Source organism: Anabrus simplex, chromosome 1, assembly GCF_040414725.1.
Source record: "Anabrus simplex isolate iqAnaSimp1 chromosome 1, ASM4041472v1, whole genome shotgun sequence".
In the NCBI taxonomy this organism is placed as follows: Eukaryota; Metazoa; Arthropoda; class Insecta; order Orthoptera; family Tettigoniidae; genus Anabrus; species Anabrus simplex.
Window position 1 is genome coordinate 465,348,646 of NC_090265.1, and position 27,502 is coordinate 465,376,147.

General features: G+C 40.2%; 1 protein-coding gene across 1 annotated transcript in view; it reads right to left on the reverse strand.

Moving 5' to 3' along the window:
• Positions 1–26,471, reverse strand: part of LOC136867355 (leucine-rich repeat transmembrane neuronal protein 4) — a 143,908-nt gene extending 117,437 nt beyond the window's left edge. The window contains exon 1 of the mRNA XM_067144535.2: positions 26,389–26,471. The gene's annotated coding sequence lies outside the window, so the exon portion shown is untranslated. The remainder of the gene's footprint in view (positions 1–26,388) is intronic.
• Positions 26,472–27,502: the final 1,031 nt, after the last annotated feature.

Sequence of the window (27,502 nt, forward strand, 5' to 3'; positions counted from 1 at the left end):
AATAATAATAATAATTTCATTTTCATTTTTATTCCAGAATAGCTAACGATTATAGTGATAATTGTTTTAAGAGGATGTAGAGCCGGGTACACCTTCAGTCAGGAGTACAAAAACCAATTAACTTGAAAAAGATTTACACATATGAAACAGAAAATATATACTACACAGCAGCAGCAAAAATAATAACAACATCATAATCAAGCACAGTGAACTTTAGATTGCTATACTGCATGAAAAGCCAATTTTCTTGAAGGCCCACTTTTTCACACAACTACGTAGCTTCTATTTAAAAAAGTAAATGTACGGTACATTTATGCATTTTGCATGTATGCATTTTTTTGTACCTCCATATCATGTGCCAATCGTCTCTAAGCTAAACAAACTCAGTTTACTCTCTTCTTTCCATAATAGTATTTTAAGTATTTATTAACAAAGTCTCCATGTCCATGGTGTGGGTTATTGTAGTCGCGTCCTAGTTCATAAACCATGGGCAACGGCTGAGTGACCTATTAAGTAGTCCTGAAAGTCGGGATACCAGTTGCTATGGAATGGGAGTGGGCATCTCGGATATGTTCTGAGTCATGGCCCTCCTTGTGCTCAAGCGGCTAGGACTATAAAATCCACTGATGGTCTCTAACCCGTTAGCGGAGAGATCCTCACTTGGACTAGGTGTAAGTAAGGGTAGCATCCTGCACCAAAGGATTTTCACCGAACACGCTCAGAACGTCTTAAGCAAGCCTCGGACCTATGGGAATAACGGAGTCCCACTTCCATTGGTCAGTCGAGGGACTCCTTAAAAACAACTTGGCGAACGAAATAGAATTCGATGGGGAGCTATCAATATTAATGGGGCTTATGGAAGAAAGAAAGTAGAACAGGTTAAGTCAGCAAAGAGGCTGCATCTGGATGTGCTAGGAGTAAATGATATTTGGATAAGAGGAGATAACGAGGAAGAGATTATTAAGTGTACTTGACGGGTGTTACAAGGACAGAGTGCGGGGTAGGGCAATTCATCAGGAAAACTAGTGCACGTAACATAGTTTCCGTTAGGCACGTAAATGAGCAAATGATGTGGGTGGATTTTGCAGTTGGAGGAATTAGGACGAGAATCGTCTCAGTGAATTCACCATGTGAGGGGTGCAGATGAGGATGAATTTGACAAGTTTTATGAAGCATTGAGTGACATTGTAGTCAGGGTCATTAGCGAGGATAGGATAGTGCTAATGGGTGATTTCAGTGCGAGAGTTTGAAATATAACTGAAGGATACGAAAGGGTATTTGTAAATGCGGGGAAAATATGGAAGCTAATAGGAATGGGAAACGTCTGCTGGACTTATGTTATAAAATGGGTTTAGCAGTTACGAATACATCCTTCAAGCATAAGGCTATGCACAGCTACACATAGGAGGGTAGGGGCATCAAATCCATAATAGACTAAGTTATATGTTAACCGACTTTGAATTCAGAAAATCTGTTAGGAATGTACGAGTTTTCCATTGATTTTTCGATGATACAGACCACTATCTAATCTGTAGTGAACTAAATATCTCTAGGCGTAGGAGAGAGGAAGTGAAATCTGTCTGCAGACGAATAAGGGCAGAAAATTTCCAGGACGAGGAAATTAGACAGAAGTACATGGAACAGTGGACAGTAAGCAGGTTCAGGTTATAGAAAGAGGATGGATGGCTGTAGGGAAGCTGTATTAGAGACAGCAAGGGAATGCCTAGGCACAACTGCGTGTAAAGATGGGAAAAACCGAACATCTTGGTGGAATGATGAAATGAGAGTAGCTTGTAAACGTAAAAAGAAGGCGTATCAGAAATGGCTTCAAACAAGGACTGATGCAGATAAGGAATTGTATGTAGATGAAAGAAACAGAACGAAACAAACTGTTGTTGAATCCAAAAAGAAGTCGTGGGAAGATTTCGATAATAACCCGGAAAGGCTGGGTCAAGCAGCAGGGACACCTTTCTGGAGAGTAATAAAGAATCTTAGGAAGGGAGGGGAAAAGGAAATGAATAGTATTTTGGTATTTTGGTATAGTATTCAGGTGAATACATAATCGATCCGAGAGAATCACACGACAGGTAGAAGGAATATTTTGAAAATCTTCTCAACGTAAAAGGAAATCTTCCTGGTGACGTCGCGAATAACCGAGCTCATGGGGAGGAGGATAATGATGTTGGTGAAATTACGCTTGATTAAGTGGAAAGGATGGTAAATAAACTCCATTATCATAAAGAAGCAGGAATAGACTAAATTAGACCAGAAATGGCGGAATATAGTGAGAAGGAAGGGATGAAATGGGCTTAAAAAGTAATAAAATTAGCATGGAGTGTTAGTAAGATGCATGGAGTGTTAGTGAGATACCTTTTGATTGCACAAAAGCAGTAATTTCACCTATAATAAATAATAATGTTATTTTCTTAACGTCCCACGAACTACTTTTACGGTTTTCAGAGACGCCGAGGTGCCGGAATTTAGTTCTTTTACGTGACAGTAAATCTACCGACACGAGGCGGACGTATTTGAGCAGCTTCAAAGACCACCGGACTGAGCCAGGATCGAACCTTCCAAGTTGGGGTCAGAAGGCCAGCGCCTCAACCGTCTGAGCCACTCAGCCCGGCAATTACACCTATCTATAAGCAAGGGAACAGGAAGGATTGCAACAACTATCGAGGTATCTCACTGATCATTATACCACGAAAAGTGTTCAGTAGCATCTTGGAAAGGAGGGTACGATCAGTGCTTGAGGGGAAGTTGGGTGCAGTGTGCTTTCAGACCACAGAGGGATATGAGCCAGGTAACTGAAAAATGCTGCGAGGGCAAGAGGCAGTTATGTTTATGTTTCGTAGATCTAGAGGAAGTATGTGACAGGGTACCGAGGCTAAGTATGTTCATCACACTGGGGGACTATTTGGATTAAGGGTAGATTATTAAAATCAATCAGAGGCATTTGTGTTCACAATTGGGCTGCAGTGAAAATTGATGGTAGAATGAGTTCTTGGTTCAAGGTACTTACAGGGGTTAGACAAGGCTGTAATCTTTCACCTTTGTTGTTCATAGTTTACATGGATCACCTATTGAAATGTATAAAGTGGCAGGGAGGGATTCAGTTAGGTGGAAATGTAGTAAGCAGTCTGACCTATGCTGACGGCTTGGTCTTAATGGCAGGCTGTACCGAAAGCTTGCAGTCTTCTGAGAACTTGAAAATAGGTGCAATGAGTATGGTATGAAAATTAGCCTTTCGAAGACTAAATTCATATCAGTAGGTAAGAAATTCAACAAAATTTTAATGTCAGATTGGTGATACAAAGCTGGAAAATATAGATAATTACAAGTATTTAGTATGCGTGTGCTCCCAGGATGGTAGTATAGTAAGTGAGATTGAATCAAAGTGCAATAAAACTAATGAAGTGAGCTTTCATTTGCGATCAACAGATCCCGTAAGAAGGAAGTCAGCTCCCGGAAGAAACTATCTTTACATCGCTGTTTTCAGACCAACTTTACTTTACGAGAGCGAAAGCTGGGTTGACTCTGGATATCTTATTCATAAGTTAGAAGTAACAGCCATGAAAGTAGCGAAAATGATTGCTGGTACACGCAGGTGGGAACAATGGCAGGAGGGCACTCAGAACGAGGAGATTAAGGAATGTTAGGAATGAACTCGATGGATGAAGCTGTATGCATAAATCGACTTCGGTGGTAGGGTCATGTGAGGCGAATGGAGGAGGATAGTTTACCTAGAAGAATAATGGACCCTGTTATGGAGGGTAAGAGAAGTGGAGGGAGACCAAAACGACGATGGCTAGACTAAGTTTCTAACAACTGAAAGATAAGAGGTATAGAACTAATTGAGACCAAAGCACCTAATTGCAAACAGAGGATTGTGGCGACGTTTAGTAAATTCACAGAGGCTTGCAGACTGAACGCTGAAAGGCATAACGGTCTATAATAATAATAATAATAATAATAATAATAATAATAATAATAACACCTATGTGTTATATGTCCTTTCATCTGCTGCATATATTTAAAGACTACAAACAGTCGTAATTTTTCCCTGAAGTGGGGTTCTTTAATGTGCCGGTTATTTCACTGTCACGGGTAGCTCATTAACGAATCCCTACCGTCATGTACAGTATAATCGCCGCAGGTAAAACGTTACCATACAGTATAACTTACGGACACTGCCGACCGGCCGCACTGTTCAGCGCTGCTGCCACGTGTAGTTTGATTACCGGGGCATAAACATTAATATGTATAAGACTCTTAACATACGCAATTTCTGTGTATTAATCCAGCATATATTTGCAAACGCTGTCACTGCCGGACGGAATACATTGCTTTCCTAAGGGCTTTTCTCAAGCTTGCGTATATTAGCTCAATAGGATTCAAGTGGTATGGAGGCAATCTTCGTACTTCATACATATGAGCTCGTGTCATTTCATCGATAACAAATTCTTTTTGAATTGCTTCCTTTAATAATTTGCACAAGCACAGCCTTACCCGGAACCGGGTTGGGAACCTCTAAATTAAGACATTTTAAAACCAATATTCTCGAGCACGTTTGCATTAATTTCATCATGTGAATTGTCCATCGAGTCACCAATGCTTGTGGAGGAAATGAACAACCAGATTGAGACCCACCCCCAGTGCTGCCTACATGAATGATAAAATGAAATGGCGTATGGCTTTTAGTGCCGGGATGTATCCGAGGACTTCGGTTCGCTAGGTGCGGGTCTATTGATTTGACTCCCGTAGGCGACCTGCGCGTCGTGATGAGGAAATGATGATGAAGACGACACGTACACAAGTCCCCGTGTCAGGGGAATTAACCAATCACGGTTAAAATTCCCGACCCTGCCGCGAATCGAACCCGGGACCCCTATGACCAAAGGCTAGCACGCTAACCACTTAACCATGGAACCGGACTAAATGAATGATCATTCACGCCTTTCTCAAGACACAGATGCTTCAAAGCAACACGAGTAACTGCCATTATCTCATCCTTTTTTGACTTCTCGTTTCATCTAAGAAAATGGTTTGGAACCTACAAAATCTCAAATAATTCAATCTGTCTATGTATCGATATCAACATGCTACTATTCACCAGAAAATGGAATCCAAGTTGAAGCAAACTGGTTTTTAGTAAGGAGATTCAGACACTTCGTGCAGTTGAATTACAGGTTGTAACACCACAGTCTACAGTGTACAGCCGGCCAAGCAGGTTGTCGTATTTATCGTGCTCTAAGTGTGAACTTCAGTGGAACGTGTTTACTCACTCCATAGCTTATAGCAGTTTAGTGTGTGTGGAATCATTCATTAAACGATTAACTTTGAAGCTTCCAGGAATACAACTAGGTGCAAAGTCCTTACAAGACATCACCACTGTTATCTTGGCACAGCCCAAACAGCTAGAAGACTTAAGATTGGTCACAGACGACTATCAACATCATTCTGGAGGGAAAAAAAATCCACACAAATCTTCAATACTATTATTTGGGCCCTGGCCGACACAAGATCAATGGTTTCCCTCTAGTAATCCTCGTAATAACAACGTAATAACATTTTCTGCGAATTTGACTCATATGACAGATGGCAACTGAAGAAAACTGCTCAATAAAGTTCGCTCTGTCCTATTTGCTTAACACCTTAGAAACCTCAATATATGTCAAGAAGTCTGGACAGTTAACACCAATGGCAATAATTGGTAGGTTAATATTTAAAGAAAGTATTTATTCCAAAGAAAACGTCATAAACATTTCAAAAACAGGACGCAATAGATTACGTGTGGAAACTGTATCAGGTTCAATAGCTAATCACCTAGTAGAATCTCCCATTTTTAAAGATAAACATATTGATGTATATATCCCTCACAGTCTTATTCGTAGTCTTGGAATTATTAAGGATGTAGATATTTCACTCAGTGAAAAGACCTTTCACAAGAGCTCAAAGCGAAGTCCCTATCGTGTACAAAGCATCGATTGGGGACTCCCGCCCAATACCGGTCTGCTTATTCACGTTCCGAGCACAGTGCCTTCCACCATATGTTTACATTCTCGGCACACGATGTGTCATTCAACCTTACGTTCTCTCAGTATTACAATGTGAACGATGTTTACGGTTCAACCATTCTACGTCACAATGTTGGAGTAATCAACGTTGCAGTCGTTGTAGAGGCCCTCACGATATAAGATCGTGTCCCGAAACTGTAGCCCCTGTCTGTGTTCACTGTCAAGGGCCTCATCTGTCTACCGACCGGAAATATCCAGAATTTGAAGAGAGGGCCGAAATCAAACATCTAATGGCTCACAGTAACATTTCACAAGAAAGTGCACTCAGTTTATATAATAACCGACGATATGCGATGCTGTAAATACGCCCACATTTAACTGGCAGTGCCACCAAGAACTCCCTCCCCTCTCAGCACATCACGTAATATCACCACTACTACCAGCAGCCTCTGTACGATCAGATGTGACATCCATTGGAAGAGTTACCCACTCAAAGCTAGCTAGTGGCTTTACGTCGCACCGACACAGATAGGTCTTTTGACGACGATGGGATAGGAAAGGCCTAGGAGTTTGAAGGAAGCGGCCGTGAACTTCATTAAGGTACAGCCCCAGCATTTGTTTGGTGTGAAAAAGGGAAACCACGGAAAACCATCTTCAGGGCTGCCGACAGTGGAATTCGAACCCACTATCTCGCGGATGCAAGCTCACAGCCGCGCGCTCCAAACCGCATGGCCAACTCGCCCGGTCCCCGTCAAAGCCTCCATTGAGCAACATTCCTCATTTTTACCTACACCAAGAGGATATTTCTCATCAACATGCACGAGCACTTCAGATAACAACAAATACAGCAGCAGCGACGATAACACCATTTTCAACTTATTCAGCCACAGAATTCCAGTATTAGATACCCATCAGCCCAGGCTGTCAATCAGTACAACTCACCGAGACCTACCCCAAATCCACTTCATCAACCTTAATTTCCTCCGGTCACAGAACGATTATTTATTCCTCAACATATACCGTACAGTCCTGTATCTCATAATCCAATTCCTCCTCAACCACATAACAGAATGACAAATACAACTCTTAGAAAAAGTACAATCATAGATACGATTTTTAACCTTATCATACTCTTGATCACCCAGGTTCAGTTCTCACCAGAAGCCTTCAGTCCGATTGTTATTCATGATATTACTTCAAGTATTTTCATGTCTAATGATGGAGTTTAAAATTCTTCAGTGGAACGCCTGGTCTGCTGGTGCGAATAAAGAATCCTTACAACGGGTTTTACAAACTGAAAATATCTCAATCGCGGATCTCAGAGACATGGTTTCGACAACGAAGAACAGTTACATTCCCAGGCTACCATGTACTTTGCTATAACCGCGAGGACGGATACGGTGAATAGCATTACTAATTGAGTGTACAATTTCTTTTGCAGAAGCTATTATAGAGAATACACAAATACACTGTCTTCAAGCAGTGGCAACTACGGTTCGCATACGTAACCAAAACATTACAATCGTCTCTAAATATTGCCCTCCAAGGACAGTCATTACTTTACATTGGTTTTACATTACTCGCAATGTAAAGCCTCCGTATCTCTTCTGCGTAGATTTCAACGCTCACAATACTGTGTGGGGATGTACAATAAATGACTTTTATGGAGATGCTATTTTGCAAATTATGGATAAATGCAACATATATATTGTACCGGAAACACCGCTACGAGAAAGCAAGTTCGAACTATGAGAGTTAAACTTCGCGCGAGGTGAAGGATAGGCAAGCCCGGTGAACACGGCTGACGTTCACAGCAGTGACGTGGCCGCCTCTGGCCGGCCTCGAGCGAAGCCATGTCCAGCCGGGACTCGGTATTTCGGTGAGACGACACTCTGACTCTCTCGTGCTCGGTTGCGGTGGAACATAGTACTTTTCTTCAAATGCCATATTAGGACGTGTGTTTTCTGTACAAACAGTGGCGTTCCAAAGGAACATAGAATTTTTCCAAGTGTTACAATTTCTCCAAGTGTTGCAATTTTTCCAAGTGTCATATTGAACTTGTGTTGTCAATAACAGACTGTAGGAACATAGAATATTTCCGAGTGCCACGTTTGAACTTGTGTTTTCGAAATAAACTGTGGGAAGAGAATACTAATGCCATATCTGAACTTGTGTTTCCTTCTCGTAAAGTTCAGAGAGAACATAGAATTTTCAGTGCCGCATTTAAGCGTATAGTTTCTACTTCGTAATCATCATTCACAGACAGTGTTAAACATTCTTCAAGTGCACTTAAACTTTAATAATGATTTATAGACAGTGTTGAAATGTCCCCGACTGCACTTAAACTTTAATAATCATTTGCAGGCAGTGTTGAACATTCTCCGAGTGCCATTTAACTTGTTTAATTTCTAACAAACATGCTAATATGTCCTGAACTTGCACGAACTGAAATATTACGTTCAGAGTTGTGTTCCAATCATAAAAATGACGAAGCCAGTCAATTAGGAACAGTGATAATACGAGGTAGCAACCTAATAGAATCTTTCAGAATGTCCTGCCAATATCAGCGGAGTTACGTCGCGAATTTGACATTGTAAATTTGTACATAATTTTCCCGGGTATCAATACGGCTGACATGTAACGTGTGATCAGTTACTCGGTTCATTTATTTTCTTTTCAAGTGTCAATTTCATGAACCTTTGACATGTGTGATTCAACGAGGTGTTTGAGTCAAAGATTCAAGTGTCAGTTTCATTAACATCTGACACATCCCACTTATAATGAATCAATGCAGTATTAAGAACAAAAATTAATTTATTCGACAGTGATACAAGTGAGCTGAATACCATACGGGGGACTTGTGTGCTCGTCATACCTCACCTCTCAGTATTCTTGTGCGAGATCGACCCCCATAACGTGTGCACTTAGAAATTCAAGAGCTTACAGAGCCTCCATAAATTCTATAACGTCGAGAACTTCGCATCAAGGACGGGCGCGGTCCTTGTCCAGACCGAGCCCAGAAATCATCCCGGAGTCCGGAGGTTCCAGCCTGCTACAACGTATCAAATCAACTTGTGTAAAAGGCAATGTGAATTTGTTTCAAATGAACAATAAAACCAGATTCTCGAAAGAATATAAATTCAATGAACTAATACCCCTCTCTGTACCAACTCCAATGCTTACGTTCCACCCCTTAGAAATACTCCATGCTCTTCAAGCTAGTATCAGCGGCTAAAGACATTTTTCCTGGTACAATACATTGAATGACGGTTCGCCTACACTTCTACATATACCTGAACAAAGACCATCGGCTGTCGACTGATATTTTTATGGAAGATGTTATCTTATCCTTTAGGTTCAAATCACAACGGGATCCTAATTTCCTGCAATGATCCATATCTCTATACCCCATATAAGCCGGCAGTGAAAGGGAATGTTACAGAAGCTGACCGGTTGAAATATAGAAGAAGAATAGAATACCTCATTCCTACAGTACCCAAACACGAAACAGTTCATAACAGATAACAGATTTTTCTAAACATTCTTAACGAAGCAGCCTCAGTAGCGATACCACAGAGAAGAAGTAGAAATCATACAAAGAACCTGCCTAATCCATGGTGGAATCAGGAATGCTCTCGTGTGATTTCTTAGAAGAAACAAGCCTACAGCCGACTGAAACGCGAAATAACATGTAACAACTGTCTAATGAACAAGAATACAGACGCCCAAGTTAAACGTTTCCTAAAGAATCGGAAGAAATCAGCGTGGAAAACCTACTGTGAAACGTTGTCTAATGATACCCCATTATCGTAGGTATGATCAACAATTAATAAAGTGAGGAAGAAGTCTCCAGAGGTTATTAGCTCTCAGCGACTGGGTTGAAGACTTCGCGAATTTGATCGCTCTATCGATCACATCGATCTAAAGATTACATTCACCATCTACTAATCAGCGGACGTCCTATATGTGCCCTCTTACATCACCATTCACCTTTCGTGAATTAGAATTGATCTTAAAGACATCATCCAACTCAGGTCCAGGGCATAATCAAGACCATTAGTTGATAATATCTAACCTCCCTCGGTGTGCCAAGAGATCCTTCTTCAGCTCTTCAACGACATATGGAAGGAAAGTGACTTTCCAAAAGACTGGACTACTTATTGTTCCAATATTGAAACCGGAGAAGGATCCCAACGATCCGTCATCCTGTCGCCCTATAGTACTATCACCCTGCATCGCTAAGACTTTTGAATGGATTTTGAAACTTCGGCTTGAATGGTTGATGGAACATCACGCAGTCCTTTCAACGACACAGCTCGGAATCCGAAAAGCCAAAAGTACTTTTGACAACCTCAGCCTATTAACCACTGATATAGAACGAAGTTTCTTGAACAAAGAGTACTTATTTGCTATATTTTTGGATATTTCTAAGGCATACGATAGTGTGATAATCCCTGCACTAGTATCAAAACTCAAACTTTTAGGCCTCCCCAATGTATGAGGGGTTAGGAGCACAAGCTGCGTAACTCCAATTTTCGTTGAAAACGAGTTACAAATATATATATTTGTTAACAGAGAGACATGTACAGTTCAGAGATATAAGTATGTATCTCTGAAGTTCCACCACCTGTGCACTGCATTAGTGCTTGCAACTCTTTTCCGCTTTTGTTCAGAGCACAAAGTACGTATGTCCACGCGCATTACTGGAAGATGGAATGTGAGGGTTCTTGTAGTGATAATATTATTGAGTGTTGTTCGGAATATCCACCTGATAGCGAATAAGATGTTCCTATTAATAATACTATCACGATCGACGATAACTCAGCCAAGACCTCACAGTGAGAAAAATGTTTGAACTGTATAATGAATGGTGTAGGAACACTGTCAAAGAACCAGTGAAAGAAAAATATTAATAACATGTTTTCAATTCAAAATGTAATCTACACTTCAAGCCTCCATCCAAGGATACTTGTAAAACGTGCGATGAACTACAGTTGAAGATTGCAACAGAGGACAATGTACAAAAGAGAAGTGGGTTCCAAAAAGAAAAGAAGCAAGGGAGTCGATGCAACAAGACATAAACTCAGTATCTAGTGACCATTATGTGTTTACCTTTGATTTTAAAAAGGCATTGCCCTTTCCAATACTGGAGACTTCTGTTGCCTACTATAAGAGAAATTTATGTGTATAATCTGGAATGCCATTATTTTAATGATGGAAACGGATTCATGTAAATGTGGGATGAAACAGGAGGAGGGCAAGGTTCCCAAGATGTTGTGTCCTGTGTTGTGAAACTCCTTAGGGAATATGCAAAAACTTACAAAGTAACTGCATATTCTGATTCGTGTACAGGTCAGAACCAGAATTTTAACGCGTGTGTTTCCTTGATGTAATTTGTACAGGACCCAGACATGAAAGTGGAAGTAATAAACCACAAATGTATGTCACCTGGTCATAGCTACCTGTCTAATGATGCAGACTTTGGTCTGATTGAATTAGCCAGTCGCAAAAAACAATATATTTACACAGCAGGTTATTGGGTAGATATTGTACAAGGGTGTAAAAGGGAAAAAAGCCTTTCATTGTTCGCATAGTGAAGAAAGACAACTTTGTGTCAACGAAGGGGCTAATAGACAGCACAGTGATAAGGAAAAGGGCTACTAATGGGCATCCGTTACATTGGCTGCAAGTCAGATGGGTGCAATTTGAACGGACAGTGCCATTTTCCATGAGGTTTAAATCAAGTCTCAGTCGAAGCGATGAATTTCATGAAGTAGACTTTCGTAAGCATGCGTTAGGCAGACTTCTTCAAAGCTTTGCATCAGTGGCACAAGGGAGACTTTACAAGACTAGGCGGGCTGTGACAACCGACAAGAAGAAGGATATGCTTGATCTTCTAAAATTTATTACTCCTGTGTATCATTAATTCTTCAAAAACTTGCCTACGAAGGCGTCTACTCGTCGTTCAGATTCCCAGGATCAGATTTCGGACAAGGACAACGACGAACCATTATTCACGCAATGTACTTGAATTTACAGTGGGTGAATAATACAAGTGTTCAGTGCACAAATTAACTCCTTTCTTTTTTGTTTAACGAGTCATTTCGTACGCATTTTCTGTATGATATTCTGTTTTATAATATATTTAGACAGACTTTCGTGCCTCTTATTCTGCATTCATAAATACATATTTGTTATTACGGTCAATAATTGTTTATACTCTTCTCAATGAATGCTCCTCTTACTCAAAAGGATCCTACGTGGAGCTACACCACTTGTGTTCTGAATCCCTCATTGTTATATTTCTGGGATCAATAATCTTCTGATCACAAGAACAGTGTATTTCCGTCGTCATAACAATACACTTTATGTCCCTCGTATTGTCACGAATGGACTTCCACAGGGTGATATTCTCAGTCCTTTATTATATGCCGCCTACACCGCAGATGTGGATAAAATGTTTGGTCCTACGATCGGAGTGCTTCAATATGCGAATGATGTATGTATTTACACCGCCTCTGCTAGCTTCCGGTTGAAATGTATGTGGCTAGACACGGCAGCTTCAGACATAGCGCAATGAAGAACGCAAACAGGACTCACCTTTTCTGCTGAGAAATCAACTGCTGTTATTTTTAGTCGAAAAAAGGATTCCATATACTTCACACACGATACGCCTCGGTCCGTTATCCTTCCTATCAATGAAACTCTTTGGACTTCATCTCGATAGTAGGCTTACCTGGAGAAGTCACGTCGAGCACCTAGTAACAAACGTTGATCGAGTTTTGAATGTCTTACGAGCTGTTTCTAAAATCTGGTGGGTGCGGGCACTACAACATTGTTAGTACTGTATCGTAATTCTGTACTGTATCTAGACCAGGAGGTAAAACTTTACGTCTGGTCGCCTGTTCGCCGTTGCTCCCTTAGACCCAGGGGTCACGTGTAGGGTACTTTCAGGTTAAATCTACGGACGCGAGCAACGTTGGACCCCCAGCAACGTTGGTTTCAACCTCCCTCGTAGACTATGGTCCGCACTGAACAGGATCCGAACAAACCACGGGAACTGTGCAGCTTCCACTACAAGTGGAACAGAATCCCAACGCCTGAGTGTGACTGTGGCGCTACACAACATACAGTGAAGCACATCATCGAAGAATGCAGGACTAGAAAATACAATGGCAGTGCTAGTGACTTTGCTTTTGCGACTCCAGAGGTTATAGACTATATAAACAATTTGTACATACGTATATAATGTAGATCTTATAACAATAGACGCTGTATCTCTAACCATACGCTACATTAATAAATAAAGTACTGTATCGAGCGTTAATTCGTCCCATATTAGACTACGGTAGCACTTTTTACGGAAATGCACCACAATACGTTTTCCGAAAAATTGATATAGTACATTATCGTGATATCCGATATGTCTAGGGGCAATGAATTCTACTCCTACGAACGCACTCCTAGTGGAAGCCTAGGAGACGCCTCTCACGATAAGAAAACAATATCTGACGAAAACACTCCTTATTCGCCGGTCAGCACTGGGGACCAATAAAGAGATAAGCAAATTAAGACTACTACAAAATAACATCGGTCAGAAATACCGGACTACATTATTATATGAAAGCTTCAAGAATTTCTCCAACACTTGATTTCCCTCATACTTCAGTCTGAAAGACTCCCTGTATTTCAACAAAAGTACGAACTTATATTTACACCTTCCTTATTCTTCTTACCATGCTTCATTACTAACAGGGTTTCCATCAATGAAATTTTATCAGTTTTCTTCAATACCACATGGCCATATTTCATATTTCAAAACATTGGGATGGCTACGCATAAATGAAAGAAGGAATTTTCACCTAATGATACTTGTTTGCCAAGCGCTCTCGACGAACACTCCTACTTACCTATCTTCTAATTTTCATTTCCTTCCCTCATTCCATGAAATTAGTACGGTACCCGTTCTGGTTCCCTACTTGAAATTCCACTAAATCGAACGAATTCCTACAATCATTCCTTTTTAGTTACTGCATCGTACTCTGGAATACACTCCCAATGGACATACGGCACCTTACTTCTTCTCATAAATTCAAATCTGCCTGCCGAAAGTTTTTCCTGGGAACATATAACAGAGTTGTGAGAGTCATTGTGTGTATGTTGTGTGAATGGCTTTTCTTCACCTATTATGCATTTCAGTCATTATTCTTATTATTATATTTCCTATTTATATTATTATTATTATTATTATTAGTAGTAGTAGTAGTAGTAGTAGTAGTAGTAGTAGTAGTAGTAGTAGTAGTAGTAGTATTGTCGCACTAATTGTCGTACTGATATGTAACTTAGTCTTAGAATTATCTGTCCGTAGTATTATTTCCTTGTAGAATTTCTATGTGTTACTTTTATGTTTACATTTTTAAATGGTATTGTTTATAGTGGTTAACTGTAAGAGAGGGCCGTGAGCCCTAACTTCACCACAAATGTAAGTCAGGAATAAATAAATAAATAAATAAATAAATAAATAAATAAATAAATAAATAAATAAATAAATAAATAAATAAATAAATAAATAAATAGCCCAATTTTGGTCATATTTATACTGACGGATCCAAGACCACAACAGGCGTGGATTATGCATTCTTCTGTGTTGCCGCAGGTGTCAAGAAGGTGCTCCTTACCTCAAGAGACGTCTATTGTTACTGCAGAAATTATAGCTATCCACACAGCCATTAGCAATGGAATTCGTCACTTCCGCAAAATTCACTTTCTGACTCACATTGTGTCGTTCAAAAGCAACAACATTCTCGGTGAGACCTGTCTACACATCAGTGTATATTAGACATTTTGAACTTAATCTATACTGCCCAGAAAGCAGCTCTGGATGTACATCTCCTATGGATTAAGGGCAACGCTGGTATAACGATGAACGAGATAGTAGACCAGCTAGCAAAAGAAGTCAGAACTTGTGAACTCAGCCTTTACAGACAGTTACCATTCTGATGCCCTACCCATAATCAAACAACGGGTCCACAGGGAATAGTCTAAGTACTGTAAAATGTCACAGCTTACAAGAGGAAAGCACTATGCTAAAATTCAGTTCACCATATCAACGCAAATATGTTTCAAGGAATTGAAACTAACTCGCAGACACCTTTCATCTTCAATGAGAATGCGTCTGGGCCATGGATTCTATCCAAGTCATCTACACAGGATCAAGGTCTTAGACAACCCTCACTGCCCAAAAGACCGTGCAGAAATAGCCGACTTGAACCACATCCTACTGTCATGTAAGAAGTACTCCCAACAACAGAACCATCTGTACTCTTCTTTAGTGAAGTTAAATACCCCACTGCCAACTTCAGTTGTCATCCTGTTATCAGTCCGCTGTAACTTGCCAATCTTTATCAGACTGCAGTATTAATTTATAAGATATGACTTTTTTCAACCACAAAATGTATTGAAACAATGGCCTTTGTGTCATAAGAAATTAGAGTCCTAAAGTTACCACATGAGGACCCCTATTAATCGCAATGAGGAGCACAGATACATTTTCTTTTTCACCGGAACGACACGTGGCCTAGGGGAGAATGGCTCTCTTTTTCACGCTAAGAAAAATGACGTCACTCGCACGTGAATGGAGCATAGATACAACAAAAGTGTTGGTTTGATAAATATATTGTTTAAAGGAATTAAGAGCGAAACTAATATAATAAATGCCATGTAATTATATGTGAGACATTTGGTCTTTAGTAATACATATTTTTATTGCTAAGCAGTTTCCAGAGGAAATTGGTGAAAGACGCGCGTGCCCATTCAACCTACGCCACGTCATAAAAATATAGTGCCTATCAAAAGAGGTCATTTAACCAGTCAATTTGTTACGAGATAATCGTAAATGTTCATAAACAATGTCACTATTAAATTAGCAAGTACTGGGTTACTGTAAAACCTGCCCACAAGGTCGGAAAATAAATGTAATATTCTCGGCGGCAAAGGAAAAATGCCTGAGAGAGGGGGTAAATACTATAAAAATAGGAGCGCCATCTTGAAACCTCCGCATTGTGTCATTTGAGCTAGAGGAGGAACCTCGTACTGTTGTGCAATTTATCGGCGATTATCAGACTGAGTCCAACAAAGAACTTAGATGTTGGCAAATGTGGCTGGAGTATCGTCTCCAAGAGGAGATAGTTTGCTTGTTGTAACATGTATTTAATAAACATGTAAAAAGAGGGTCATCGTAGGCCGCTGTCTTACAAGTGAAATTTTAATAATATCATGTTGCCAGTATTGCGTATGCGATCGATTTACAATAGTTGTGTTCGGTCCGCGAAAATATCGATTGAAGGATACTTTTCATGTGCCTTTATTTCAGGTGAATCAAGATGAATGAAATGACCTGTGAAGCCAAACGTGTTAAAATGACTAAATACATTCCAGAGAGTTACTGGTGAACTCACATGATGGAAGCTGGCGTACGTCAGAGGTAGGTGAATTATCAACATGATCACCTGTTATCTGTTTCATGGTGCCACCATTTATTTTGGATGTGTATTTTGTGACGCAGTTTGGTCACCCATTTATTTTCGTGAAATGTCAGAAATATGACCAAGGGTCATTTGTTTTTTTTTTTACGCTTGGATGAAATTAGGAATTTTTGCGAAGTATCGTGTGAAGTGTTGTAAAATAGTTAAGTGATGGTTATGAAACGATATAATGTCTGAAATACATTGACATTTGCGTCCGTTTATTTTTCTGTATTGTGTGGTGTCAAGTTAAGATCTTTAATCTGATGTGAATTTTTTCTGTTTGAAATTATGACGAAAGTTGTATAAGAAATTCGTGGTTACTCATTTTCAGTCGAATGAAGGCACGATGTCGTGTGGAGCAATGTAAAAATGTTATTAAGGAAAGTTACGAGGCGAGCTCGATAAATATCTGTTACGAAGTGATTGCTATTTCTATGTCCGTTTTAAACTGTGTATAACTGACGATGAAAATAACAGTAAATTTTGTCAGTCATGTTTGTGAAGTCCAGTTCAGAAATACGAGGTCACGTTATGCGGAGATGTTTCATTATCAGAGTATTTCTGTGTGTACAATGTTGTGGATCCTGAGAGTTATATTCCATTTTAATGTCACCGAGATTTTTGTCGTGTTTATGCAAGTGGTCAAGTCTTGCTAAATGTGAGTTGAGGTGGGATTTTGTGAATCAGGTGGTTGGTAGCCTGTAAATGATGCCGGTAGATTCTGTGTGAACCCGAGGGATTTATTTGTCTAATGTTTTGAGATGGAAATTGTGGTGGATTCCACGTAAAAGTGTAGGTTCGTGATATGTATGAATATTGAGTGACATCAAAGTAAATCTCGGCGTATAATCTGTTTGGGCCAGGAATGTCGTATTTATAATTTTATCAGTGAGATCGTATATATCATTCTTTAAAGACCAGTTAAAACGTGAATAGAACATATGTTTCCTATCAAGGCGAAGACAGGAGGGGTTGCTCGCTCCGCTGGGCAGCTGATCAGGTAGACCGCTGCTTGGAAGATAACAGTAATTTGCCGTTTTTTATAGTCAACGTGTTGAAAATCAGATTGTATTTCTTAGAATGGAGCTCGTAATTTTTAAAGAAACCAATTGAAATTCTTATCATTGAGCAATGTGTATGTTATTAGATCGCATTCTTTAATATTAACTTGTTTAACCGAGATTTGGACGTATATTTGAAGCGACGGAAATGAGACAATAATGAGCGGATTTAACCATTTCCAGGGATGTCCAAAATACAGTATTGGTGGTAGTTACTGATTTTATTTTGAGGGATGCACAAAGCCTTATATTTAAATGCCATGTTAGATGTGACATAGTGCTGGCTTATTTTATGTTGAGTTTACCTGTACAGATTTGAGTACTTAATAATTAGGGTTATCCAAGCGAGTGATAATAATTGTTAGTGTTAAATTAAACTTATGGTGTGACGTCATGATATAAATAATACTGGAAATAAAATGTATTTTTCCAGCCTCCACGAAGTGACGATAAATGTTATAATAAAATTACGTCAATAAATTTGAGTAGGGACTTGTTAAAGAAACCATTCGGCCGCGGAGATCGAATTTGTTGTTAATTAGGATTTATAAAAACCATTCCAATTTATTAAATTATTAAACTCGGTGGAAACCGTATTTGAGAAGTGATTAACTTGAAAATGTATTTTGGAAATCTTAGTTTATATGGCTGAGAAAATTCAATTGTTAACGGAACGATTAAGGGGACGTGTCCGAATGTAAAGGATTTTACTGCCACAAAGTGTTGTGAGCGTTGTTGTTGTTGTTGTATTATTTGACTTTGATTGATGGAGCATTAAATGTGCTGGGATTAGTAAAGTGGAAACCTTGGTCATCAACTACTGTAACCTAATTGTGTTTAGTCTTCAGCTTAGAAAGTTGGTTGGTCATACGGTCATCAACCTCAGTGACTTAGATTAAGGCCATCTGCTATTATAGCATCATTTTCCTTGCGGTCATCATCCACAGTGACTTTAACGTAAATTGCAAAGTTAGATGTCGGTACATGACATAGTCGCAGGTCACATCGATTCAATTAAGGATCCATGCCACACAACCACTGTGTGGCACGTACCGATTGGACTGCCTTAATTATACCAAAAGTCTAGAGTTCGTGTTACGAGGGCTATATAATCACGAATCATTATGATGGTACATGTAGTCTCAGATGAAAGCCGAACATAAGGATTTCCAGACTTTCTTTTCTTCCTCTTAACTTGTGACAGTGGTTTCTATTAAGAATGCCCATCAGGCAGTTGAGTTAAAACTTCTAAAACCAGTATATCTCTCCTCTGCATTGTAGTTATCAGTGTTGATTGTGTTGATCGAACAAGTAAGAGTTCTAGTTATAATGTCTTGTTTAAAGTTCGCATTTAAATGATTTCTTGAATAAACCACGATTTTTATATATTTGATTTATAATTTCGTATACAGATTAAATTTTACAGAAACCCGCCTAACACCTAAGCAAGTGACGAAGAACCCGTAAACGACCCAAGAGACAGACCTCATGCCGATTGCTAATAGGTAAGGAAGGTAGGTATCCCTTATGGAACATAAAGGGTTTAGTATGTACCGTAAATGTATGCTCACCGCATGGTTTTCCGAGGCCTAACGCCATTAATTAAGTTGTAACACAGCCGGTGACTTTAACTTCCTACAAAAGTTATAAACTTCTCTATGTATCAATCACATGTGAAACTATCACTTTCGGCATTTCAAAAAATAGTTTTAGGCCCCCTCCGCACAATCTTGCTGAAAATTTGCCTACTCATTCCCATTATCTTCAAGGTTTTACGTAATGCTCTCTTCACTTATTGGCAGCTTTCAAAATATTCTTGCATGTTACATACGATTCTTTATAACTACTTGCTTAATGTTTATATCTGCTGCTTCTATAACTTCCTTCGTCTACATCGTATTCCGTACAACAATTTTCACTTACAAACTTTTCGGCACTATCGTTATTAGTAGTAAGATTGTCATCGTCACTATTTGTCACCATTCATGGCATTTTCCTACGGTTACAACACACGAATCGACTACAGAACTTCCTAAGCGACCTTTCTTCTCTGGAACTAATGGTGAAGAGCCTGATATAAGGACGTAATGACGCAGAGACTTATTATAAGGTCCACTGTTTCATACTGAACTCATTCTGGTCTATAGTTTTGCAGATGTCGCTTTCCTGTTCCCCTTTGCGACAGCTGCTACGTGTGGAAGGCATGCAACTGTCAAGAGAGTCAGACCGTTACGACGATCGTGATCGTGCGCGTGACTGCTGCGGATGTATCTAACGAGGGAACACATACATGTGTTACGCTCGGATCCGGTTGTAATTGGTTAGGAATATTCGTGGGAGGCTGTAGAATGCTAAGGTGTAACCTGCATGTGCCTAGCGCAAGTTTGGACGCCAACATTGAACAAATAAATTGTCGTAAATTTAAAAGTGACGCGGGAGTATCGGAGTGTGGCGGAGAGGTAGGGAGGAGCGAAGCAGTGTATAGTCGGTCTGCTCGCTCGAGTCGAATGAACCCCCCCCCCCCCCTCCCGGCCACTCTTCTTTATTACACCGCAGTTCGCAAATACCTCATGGCTTCCCGATTAGAAATGTCAAAGCAGATCAAGAGATGCACATTGATTAGTCGTCCGATGAGACAACGTTCTTACAATGACAGGTAAAATCTGACGTTCTTATAGCCATTTTTATGAACGGTGACTGTATATTTACTTTAAACATGTATGGTAAAATTTAATTTTTTTACACTTAGATACAACAAAACGCCCACTACAGAAGTCATTCAATCCGTGGAATGTAGTAGTGTGCCTTCAGAATTGTTTTGCAGAGTGTGACAGAAAAGACACCCCACTTTCTGAAGATGAAGGGAATTTGGGATTGGAATTATATCGTAAGTAGATCAATCTATTTATATATATTTACTTTTACGAGAAAAACAAGCGTTCACAGGAATTGCGTTCTTGTCTCCGTTTTACAGGTCTTAATTGCCGACAGGGTTTTGGATACCGATGTGATAGTCGAACTGGATGGCACATTGGATATGTCAGATGATGACTTTGTTTTCGAGGAAGACAATATTGAAACACCGTTATTTGATCTCGTCTCCAAAAATGTTTCTCCTAACCCTGCACCCACAACAACGGCTGAACGATGCCTAATCCCAACAACTTATAAGAAGAAGGTCATCGAATATTGGCGAAACAAAGGTGGGAAACAGAGGAGCTTCGCATCAGTGAAGCACAGGTTTCGTAAATTAAAGTGCCGGGAAGAGCTTTACAGGTGGGAGCAACAATTGGAAAACGGTAGCACAATGGGAGAAAAAATAAATTTGTTACGAAGAAGACTTATCAAAAGTTCAAAGAAAGTAGAAAACGAAACAAAATTGTTCACGATATATATATTTAAATTGGGCCTTAAAGTACGATCGTCTAGTTGGCTACGACACGTTTCGAGCGTCTCATTCCTGGTTAAATTTTAAAAAGAAATTCAAAATTGGATAAAGAAAGATTTGCAAATTCGTTCTAAAAAGTACCAATTTAAACAAGAAGATACTACCGTAATTGTAACGCGACACTGTTTGTGGAAGAAGTGTTGTAATTAATAGAAAGTCACGGCCCAGAGTGCTTGTTTAATACTGATCAGTCTGGTTTTCATGAAGAGTTCCATTCTGGCAGGACCCATAATGAACGAGGAGAAAAAGTCGTATTAGCGGAAGCACAATCTATGAATTCACTATCTCATAGCTACACAATACAGCCAATAATTTCGGCAGATGGACAACTCCTGCCGAAGATGCTAGTGGTGTTGAAAGAAAAAAATGGCAAATTTGGTCCTAACATAGAAAAAACTATTTACCGCACCAAATGTGTACACTTTGCCTTCAAAGTCTGGAAAACTGACCAAGAACTTGTACAGAACTGGTTACGGGATGTTTATTGTGAGCTAGTACCAGAGTACAGTGTTTTAGTTCTCGATTCCTGGACCGGACAGAAAGAAGAAAATATTTTAAATGCTAAAATTTTGAGTAAGAAAATTATTAATGTTCAAACAATTCCGAAAGGAGCCACTGGACTTATCCAGCCGTTAGATGTTTTGGGCTTCCACATTTGGAAGCAATTTATACGTATTTTGTACAATTTAATTTTGTTAAACTAGTTAGACATCAAGGTACATTTAAGGAACAACCTTTTAAAATTGCAATCTTTGACGCACAACCAGTTCTCCTCTCCGCATTTTCGTAGCATGTGGCAGTACAGTTCGTACAAATGTGGCTATGTTAACAAGAAACCTTCACAATTTGTTAATCCAGTCAATTATTGTTTCAAAGAAGAGCCTTCCTATAATCAATGTAATACTTGTGAAAGCGACAGCGCTGTAAGATGTGCATGGTGCACACAGTACCTGTGCCTTGTCCACTTTTGTAAACAATCACTATTACACTAATTACAACGAGTAACAAGAACTCGGGCGTGAATTTTTCAAACCTTATTGGTTTCGTTGTTCAAACATCGTCCTTTGTACACTTGTTTCATGTGCTGTTTTCATATTTACGTTTTGAATATCTGATCGGGAAGTTAAGGGGAACGCGCTAACTATAAGCTGCCTGGCTGCTGGCGCAGCTCGACACAGCCCGGTTGGCTCACGTCTGCTACTTCGCTCCTCCCTACCTCTCCGCCACACCCACAGATACTCCCGCAGCACTCCTAATTTTACGACTATTTATTTTTCAATTTTGGCGTTTAAACTTGCGCTGGGCACATGCAGTTTTCACCTTAGCATTCTACTGCCTCCCACGAATATTCCTACCAAATTTCAACCGAATCCGAGTGTAACACATGTATGTGTTCCCTTGTAAGACTCTAAAGCTTGCCGTGTGGTAGAGTTTTGGCGTCCCAAGGCTGGTCTGTGGCTCTACAGCTTTGCAGAGTGAGCTTCGGCTTACCAGTGGCCACGGCTCTACCGTGGCTCTACAGTTCTGCATTCGGCAGACGGAGAAGTGTTGGTCCCCACCGTCGGCTCTCCTGAGAATTGATTCCGCGCCTTTCCATTTTCCTGCACTAAGGTGAATGGCGGGACACTTCCTATTATAGGCTACGGCCACCAATCTCCTCACCTTCTCCGAACATCATCTTCACCGAAGCAAATCTCTTTGGCCTGAGAGACGACATTACCGCCTAGGAGGCCCGTCGTGCACTTCAGGGACGGAATTAATAGTAGTAGTCAAGTTTTGAATGCGGCAATAATACCAAATAAACATTATGATTGCTAAATAACTAATACTTGCACATTATTTCAGATGTGTTATGTTCTACGATGGCTATTATTTGATGGTGATGGTGGTTGTGGTGGTGGAAGATTAGAAGAGTTAACCAAGCGAAGACATATAGGAAAAATGAAAAAGAAGGAACTAAACCTTCGTTGGGCCATGGGAAGGAAGTATAAGTAGGGCTAGGATTTTTAGGTACCGGTACTAAAAATCAGGAGACGCACCGACACAGATAGGTCTTATGGCGACGATGGGATAGGAAAGGCCTAGGAGTTGGAAAGAAGCAGCCGTGGCCTTAATTAAGGTACAGCCCCAGCATTTTCCTGGTGTGAAAATGGGAAACCACGGAAAACCATCTTCGGCGGTGCCGGTAGTGGGATTCGAACCCACTATCTCCCGGATGCAAGCTCACAGCCGCGCGCACCTAACCGCACCGCCAACTCGCCCGGTACTGATTGCTGAAGAATTACAATAAACAGTGAGATTCATCCTCAAGCTGTCCATCACAAATGATCGACGATTATCGCAAAACACTGACTTATACTGGGAAAATGAGCGCAGGGCACGTCGCTCAAGCTCACATTGATATCCTCTTCTTGATGGCCATCTAACACAGTCAAAATTTTGCACTGTTGTTTTCAAACACACGTCTGAATTTATTTTGTAACATTTGTGCTGTAGATCCACTAAAACTGTTAAATTTTCTTTCGGCGTCATGAAGATGCTGAACTACTTCTGAAAGAAGGAACCCTCAATTTTCAAGTAGCAGATATATAACACTGTGCCACTTAACATTTCTTGAATGATTCCAATTGAAGTTGCATCATCTTTGCCCAGTACATTAACTACTGAGGCAAAACCATCAACATTTTCTGCACAATACTGGAATGCAGCGAGCCAATTTCCCCACCGCGTTGTTACTGGGATGGGTGGCAGTAGTACTAACCGCGTCTGACGACAATAGGAAATAGGAAAAGTCCTCTCAGTTTTAATTACTGCGTTGATGGGGTGAAAGTTCTCTTTGGGGAACATTGTAAGTACTTAGGTCTTAATATAAGGAAAGATCTTCATTGGGGTAATCACATAAATATGATTGTAAATAAAGGGTACAGATCTCTGTACATGGTTATGAGGGTATTTAGGGGCTGTAGTAATGATGTAAGGGAGAGGGCATATAAGTCTCTGGTAAGACCCCAATTAGAGTATGGTTCCAGTATATGGGACTCTCACCAGGATTGCTTGATTCAAGAACTGGAAAAAATCCGAAGGAAAAGCAGCTCGATTTTGTCTGGGTGATTTCCGACAAAAGAGTAGCTTTACAAAAATGTTGCAAAGTTTGGGCTGGGAAGACTTGGGAAAAAGGAGACGAGCTGCTCGACTAAGTGGTATGTTCCGAGCTGTGAGTGGAGAGATGGCGTAGAATGACATCAGTAGACGAATAAGTTTGAGTGGTGTCTTTAAAAGTAGAAAAGATCACAATATGAAGAGGACAAATTGGGGCAAATATTCGTTTATGGAAAGGGAAGTTAGGGATTGGAATAACTTACCAAGGGGGATGTTCAATAAATTTCCAGTTTCTTTGCAGTCATTTAAGAAAAGGCTAGGAAAACAACAGATAGGGAATCTGCCACCTGGGTGACTGCCCTAAATGCAGATCAGTAGTGAGTGAGTGAAGTCGCAGCAGCTTGTAAGTACGGCAGGAGTAACAGATGCTGCGCTCTTAAACATCATTCGTGACAGATAATGCGAGCTCTCTCAGTCAATGCATATTATTTATCAAACTAATCATTATGCGATACATACAGTTAATGTGTAACTAAAACACAATTGCTCTATCACTTTGAAATGTCACGACAGCAACTCAGTTCGCAAGAGTCACCGCGGAAGGAACAGATGTTTATTGCCAGGCCTTGAGACTTGAGATGGGCGCATGCGCTGCAGCCATGCTTAACCCTCGTACATATTACCCCACATTCATGCGACTTCTTATCAGACGACCATAGTACGCTGGGATTTTTAGTCTCGAATACGTGAATTCTTCTCGGCGAATTAATGAAAAATTTTCTCCCATTAGAAATCAATTTATCCATATTACGATATACTGCTCTAATTCTTCACAGAGTCTATGTAAATCATGCGCAGTGCATGTAACATGGATCGTTTTACGATAAGTAACAATACCTGCTGCTGCTTTCTTCATATACGCTGCAGCATCTGTCGATAATAGTAAAACATTGTCAAACTTCACACCACCTGACCACAAAATTCGCACTGCTTCACTAAATAATCTTGCAACCGTCACATGGTTCGCAGTAGTCATTTCTTGGCTTGATAGCAGAAAACACTTCTTCGAAATTACTTCATTGTTTTTAATACCCCAATAATGACATTCCCAACTTCCCTGCCAGTATAGTCTGAAGTTTCGTCTAACATAACCCAGATTTTCTCATTTTCACACACTGAACAAATTTGTTGGTAACACTTTGGAATATACTTGTTTCTTAACGTTGACTCTTCAGGAGTGTCAAGATTTGAATATTTGAACAGAAACTTACTTTACACTCGATTATTTACCTTAGAAAGAGGTATGTCGGCTGACATTAATGCCCTACATAAGTCTTAACAATAAATTGCAGGTCCTGCAGAAGAACCTGGAACTGCATCACTAATTAGATGTTGTTTCTTCCTCAGGCGCGAAACTGCAGCAATATAGTTTTTGTCCTCCAGGTGTTGTGTAACTTGAGATCGCTGTTCAGCCTTTATTGCTTTCCAACATGGCAGGCAGAACAGGACGCGTCCACCTGAACTAAAATTATCCATCAATTCTGCAGCATATTTCTGCAGACGGTAACTTATTGTTGCCTTTACTTTAGGCATTGTAGTATTGCCATGCAAGTCTCATACAGTTGGGAGGAAGATCAGACACGTGGTGCAATATGGCTAATGGACAAGGACATCCCCGGCTTCTACTGCGAGTGTGACCGATAAGATAAGAAAACGCACAGCTGCAGAAATAGAATCACATATACTCTGCATTTAGGGCAGCGGATGTTTATATTAAGATTAAATAGCTCAGGATAACACAAAACAGAAATGCAATAAACTGAAAAAAAAGGGCAAAGTCACCTCCGTACAGGCCATGAAGGCCCTTGGAAGAGTGGAAGGTAAAGGCTTCCACCATTGTTAACCTCGGCACCTGATGGGGTAGAGTGGTTAGTTCTACGCCCGGCCGCCCTTGTCTCCAGGAATTAACCTGGTACTCATTTTTGGTGAAGGCTGAGTGAACCTCAGGGCCATATGCCCCTCCGGAAGTGGAAATCTGGACTTCCTGACGGGGATTCGAACCCACGTCCTTCCGGGCAAACCGAGCACGCCTTTGCCGCCTCGGCCAGGCAGCCAGCCCCTAATAAACTGAAGGATGTAGCATATTGATAAAAAAAAGAAAGTAAATAATATGTGCTAATAACAGAAATACAATAATTTACGTAATTACAGAAAAAATGTTAAAAATATATACTTACGTAAAAAAATGTTCATTTTCCTAAAAATCCGAGCTCTAGTAATGATGTGTTCTCAAGAGCCAGTCAGATTTAGTCGAGCTTGTACGCCTCAGATAAAATTTATTGGAGTACTGAAATGACAGACGAGGGGACTTGTGTGTTGAGCGCACAACTTCAAGCGTGAGGCAGAAGCCGGTGGGCCACCATATTAGGAGAGACAGGATAGAGCAGCTGCAGCGTGTGGCTTCGGATTGTGTACAGTGCAGCAGATCGGAGAAGTAACAAAGAAATCTTCAACCAAAGAGAGACGTTTGCGACTTGGATACATTTAATGAAAATATATTGAGGCACAAAATGTTTGAAACGTATGACGATAGGGAGTATCCAACTGTGAAAAAATTGATTCCAAAATGAGACATGCCAGTGATTACTGATTGATTGCGAAGGAAATACTCAGTCTATATATCGAATATTGTAGGACACAGGATTTAAATATGCGAAAGGCAGACGGAAGAAAGTTCTTGATACAATGGAGTGACAATGCACTGTTCGATTTCAATTTTTGAGAATAATACAAAACATTCGATGGTACTGTGCGAATCTGTTACCTGAATGAAACATTGCTCAACCAGAATCACGCAAAAAGTGCTGTTGGAAGAACAATGACAATGACGGAGGAGGTGGTTTAATGGTTCCACCTGGTAAGAATCAAATCAATCAATGATCTGTATATAGGGCTGTCGTTCAGGTGACAGATTCCCTATCAATTGTTTACCTACCGAGTGAATCGTCCGTGCGGTTAGGGTTGCGAAGTTGTGAGCTTGCATTCGGGAGATAGTGGGTTCGAACCCCAGGCCTGAAGATGGTTTTCCATTGTTTCCCACTTTCACACCAGACAAATGCTGGGGCTGTACCTGTAATAATTAAGAGGGGAATTGCTCAAGGCAGTATTATTGGATCTTTATGTTTTCTTACATATATCAATGATATGTGTAAAGTAGTGGAATCAGAGAAAAGGCTTCCAGATGATGTTATTCTGTACAGAGGATTAAACAAGTTAGAAAATTGTGAGCAACTGCAAAATGACCCCGATAATGTTGTGAGTTGGACAGTAGGCAATGGTATGATGATAAAC